The sequence below is a fragment of the Priapulus caudatus genome, unplaced genomic scaffold (assembly GCF_000485595.1).
Source record: "Priapulus caudatus unplaced genomic scaffold, Priapulus_caudatus-5.0.1 Scaffold915, whole genome shotgun sequence".
NCBI lineage: Eukaryota > Metazoa > Priapulida > Priapulimorpha > Priapulimorphida > Priapulidae > Priapulus > Priapulus caudatus.
In genome coordinates this window covers 116861-121907 of record NW_014577976.1, presented here as the reverse complement: position 1 = coordinate 121907, position 5047 = coordinate 116861, and the positions used below count along the sequence as shown (strand labels likewise).

General features: G+C 53.3%; 1 long non-coding RNA gene across 1 annotated transcript in view; it reads left to right on the top strand.

Annotated features, from left to right (window-relative positions):
- The first annotated feature begins 197 nt into the window (after positions 1 to 197).
- LOC106814378 overlaps positions 198 to 5047 on the top strand; it is a 25795-nt gene continuing 20945 nt past the window's right edge. The window contains exon 1 of the long non-coding RNA XR_001394598.1: positions 198 to 254. This is a non-coding gene — a long non-coding RNA (uncharacterized LOC106814378). The remainder of the gene's footprint in view (positions 255 to 5047) is intronic.

The following is a 5047-nucleotide window of genomic DNA, read 5'->3' as shown; positions in this document are numbered from 1 at the left end:
ACACACACACACACACACACACACACACACACACACACACACACACACACACACACACACACACACACACTCACACTCCCTCACACACTGTTCCACGCATGTACTCCCCCCACCCCTCACCCACCCACACACATTCGGCCAATGCTGACGCTTTCTCATCTTGTCTTTTTTTTCGACTCGCAGGTGTTTCAGGCGAGGAAGACGGACACGCTAGGACACGTGATAGAGACGATCGTATTAGCCGAGGTGCACAGGTAGGTTGTTACACACGGCCGCGCCGCGCGCTTGCCTCCCTCGCTCCCCAATCTTTGTTCTCCCTTCTCCTACCCCAAGCTCTTCGTCCTAACCTGAGCAGGTCCTCTGTCCCCCTCCTCCTCCACCCCCTCTCCTCCTGCTCCTCATCCTCCTTCTCCACCCTTCCTCCTCCTCATCCTCCTTCTCCACCCCTCCTCCTTCTCATCCTCCTCTGTCCCCCTCCTCCTCCTCTCACTTCATCCTCCTTCTCCACCTCCTCTCCTCCTCCTCCTCCTCCTCCTCATCCTCTTTCTCCACCCCTCCTCCTCCTCATTCTCCTCTGTCCCCCTCCTCCTCACACCTCATCCTCCTCCACCACCACTCCTTCTCCAGCTTATCCACCCCCTCTCCTCCTCCTCGTCCTCCTCATCCTCATCCTCCTTCTCCACCCCTCCTCCTTCTCCACCCCTCCTCCACCTCCCATTTTCCTGCTCCCTTTCATCTGCCACCCTCCCCTGCTGTCCTAGTTAATTTCCTCGTCTCTATGTGCGGCCCCCATCTTTCAACGTCTTCACACCCTTCTTCTCCTTCTTCTCCTCCTCATCCTCCTTCTCCACCCCTCCTCCTCATCCTCCACTGTCCCCCTCCTCCTCTCACCTCATCCTCCTCCACCCCTCTCCTTCTCTGTCCTCCTCCTCATCCTCTTTTACCTCATCCTCCTTCTCCACCCCCTCCTCCTCATTCTCTTTTACCTCATCCTCCTCCACCCCTCCTCCTCCACCCCTCCTCCACCTCCCATTTTCCTGCTCCCTTTCATCTGCCACCCTCCCCTGCTGTCCTAGTTAATGTCCTCGTCTCCCTGTGCAGCCCCCATCTTTCAGCGTATAGCTGTCACGCTGCGTGCGTGTAAGCGCCAGCCAGCCACCTCTTCCTCCTCATCCTCTTCCTCCTCCTCCTCATTATCGTCATCACCATCACCATCGTTATCTTCATGCCACACAGAGTAAGTTAGCAGGCATGAGTTAGTTAGTGCAGCGGTCTACAGCTGCAGTGAGTACTATATATATACATAGGCAGTTTTGCAATTAAGCTCTTCATATACAGTCATGTACAGACATGTGTATATATATATATATATATGTGACATCGTAGCTGGTCCCTTTGTCACAGTAGCTAATCTGTCATAGTTAGTCAGCAGAAATCTCATTATGTGTTCAGGTGGTATTCCTCCCCCTCCCCTCACCTCCTTTCTCTTCATCACTCTAATTGTCATCCTCATTCTTATCGTCCTTACATCATTCATTAGCATCAAGAGTACATAATAGAGACATCTCTATTATCAGAAGTAGATAATAAGGAATATTCTGCTAATTATGTATATCTTATTATGTTTTAATTATCTCTATTATCTCTATCTTGATTATCATCGTTCTCGTCACCATCGTTGTTGTCATCGTCATCGTCATCATCATCATTATCATCATCATCATCATCAACAACGACAGCATCATCATCATCTTCACCTGCAGCTTCACCCTCACCCAGTCTCTTCTCATTCTCATCTCCACTCGTCACGCTCCCGGCTGCGAAATTTTTTTCCCACGAGAGTTCCGGACCCACCATAGATAGTGTTTTGTAATATATGGTTAGTATATATATATATGGTTTGATTATATTTAGTGTTAGGGTTCGGGTTCGGGTTCGGGTTAGGGTTAGGGATGGGTGGTATTCATTTTACATTGTTGCTTCGAGGAAGTCGAGTGAATGGAGTGCGCTGATTGGCTGTGGTCCGGAACTCTCGTGGGAAAAATTTTTGCCTCCTGGCTCCCCTCATGCTTCACCCACTCTCACCTCATGATCATGCTTGTCCTGCCCTTCCCCTCCAGCCTCCCCTTACACTTTCCCCACCTTCACCCTTCCATCACTCTCCCCTCACACTTCCCCACCTTCACCTCATGCTTTCCCCCACCTACACCTCACACTTCCACCAACCATGCCCTCACACTTCCCCCACCTACACCTCACACTTCCATCAACCATGCCCTCACACTTCCCCACCCTCACCTCACACTTCCCCCACCCACACCTCACACTACCCCCACCTACACCTCACACTTCCCCCACCCTCACCTCACACTTCCCCCACCTACACTTCACACTTCCCCCACCTACACCTTACACTTCCCCAACTCTCACCTCACACTTCCCCCACCTACACCTCACACTTTCCACAACCACACCCTCACACTTCCCCCACCTACACCTCACACTTCCCCCACCTACACCTCACACTTCCCCCACCTACACCTCACATTTTCCCCAACTCTCACTTCGCACTTCCCCACCTACACCTCACAATTCCCCCACCTACACCTCACACTTCCCCCAACTCTCACCTCATACTTCCCCCACCTACACCTCACAATTCCCCAACTCTCACCTCACACTTCCCCCACCTACACCTCACAATTTCCTAACTCTCACCTCACACTTCCCCCACCTATACCTCACACTTTCCCCAACCACACCCTCACAATTCCTCCAACCACACCTCTCACTTCCCCCACCTACATCTCACAATTCCCCAACTCACCTCACACTTCCCCCACCTACACCTCACACTTCCCCCAACTCTCACCTCACACTTCCCCCACCTACACCTCACACTTTCCCCAACTCTCACCTCACACTTCCCCCACCTACACCTCACAATTCCCCCCAACCATACCCTCACAATTCCCCCAACCACACCTCACAATTCCCCCACCCTCACCTGATGCTTGCCCCTACCTTCACCTTTAATCGTTGTTGACGTATGTTGTTGTTGACGTATGTTGTTGCTGACATATGTTGTTGTTGACGTGTATATGTGTTGTTGCTTTCTAATCTTGTAGAATCTGGCGGCCGAGCGGACGTACAACAACCTCGACGTGTCTGTGAATGAGGCGCTGATGTACAGGCTCAACAAGTCTGAGAAGGTGCGTCCACGCCACCCCTCCTATATACGCACGTATGTGTATACGTACACGCGCACAAACTACACACATACACACACGCACCCACACACACATACACACTCTCACATGCATGCACATGCTCACACACACGCAGGCACACAGACACACACGCACACAAACACACACACACACACACATGCGCTTGCGCGCACGCACGCACACCCACACACACGCACGCGCGCACACGCACGCACGCACGCACACACAGTGTTTGCAGCTCACTGTACCGGGAGGGCATGTGTTGCGCTACATTTCAGGCTGCGAAATCTTGCGTGCTATTTTAGATTTCTCTTGAGTAACCACCACACCCATCCCCTGCTGTTTCTGGGATGCAGGAAGCTCTAGTTCTAGATAGATAACTCGCCCACGCACACGCACGCACGCATGCACGCACGTACGCACGCACACACACACACTCGCTCTCGCACACACTGTTTCACACACACACACACTCCCCCACCTACACACACTCCCGTACATACACACTCACTCCCTCACACACCGCTTCACACACACACACACACACACACACACACACACACACACACACACACACACACACGCATGTACACACACCACCCCTCACCCACCCACACACATTCGGCCAATTGCGACAATTGCTGACGCTTTCTCATCTTGCTCTTTTTTTTCGACTCGCAAGGTGTTTCAGGCGAGGAAGACGGACACGCTAGGACACGTGATAGAGACGATCGTATTAGCCGAGCGTGCACAGTAGGTTGTTACACACGCGGGCCGCCCGCGCGCGCTTGCCGTCCCTCGCTCCCCAATCTTTGTTCTCCTTCTGCCTACCCAAGCTCTTCGTCTCCTAACCTGAGCAGGTCCTCTGTCCCCCTCCTCCTCCAACCCCCTCTCCTCCTGCTCCTCATCCTCCTTCTCCACCCTTCCTCCTCCTCATCCTCCTTCTCCACCCTCTCCTTCTCATCCTCCTCGTGTCCCCCTCCTCCTCCTCTCACTTCATCCTCCTTCTCCACCTCCTTCTCCTCCTCCTCCTCCTCTCCTCATCCTCTTTCTCCACCCCTCCTCCTCCTCATTCTCCTCTGTCCCCCTCCTCCTCACACCTCATCCTCCTCACCACCACTCCTTCTCCAGCTTATCCAGCCCCTTCTCTCGCTCCTCGTCCTCCTCATTCCCTCTGCCATTCTCCTCCACCCCTCTCTCCTTCTCCACCCCTCCTCTCACCTCCCATTTCCTGCTCCTCCCTTTCATCTGCCACACGCTCCACTGCTGCTCCTAGTTAATTTCCTCGTTTCTGAAGTGCGCGCCCCCATCTATTTCAAACGTCTTCACACCCTTCTCTCCTTCTTTCCTCCTCCTCATCCTCCTTTCCCACCCCTCCTCTCATCCTCCACTGTCCCCTCCTCCATCTCCACTCATCCTCCTCACCCCTCTCCTGTCTCTGTCCTCCTCGCTCATGCTTTTACCTCAGTCCTCCTTCTCCACCCCCTCCTCCTCATTCTCTTTTACTCATCCTCCACCACTTCCACCCTGCCTCCCCACCTCCCTCCCTCCACGCTCCCATTTGCACTCTCCCTTTCATCTATGCCACCCCTGCCCTGCTTCCTCAGTTAATGTCCTCGTCTCCCTGTGCAGCCCCCCATCTTTCAGCGTATAGCTCTCACGCTGCGTGCGTGTAAAGCGCCAGCCAGCCATCCTCTCCTCCTCATCTCTTCGTCCTCACTCCTTCATATCGTCATGGCACATCACCATCGTATCTTCATTGCCACACAGGAGTAAGTTAGCAGGCCATGAGTTAGTTAGTTGCAGCCGTCTACCAG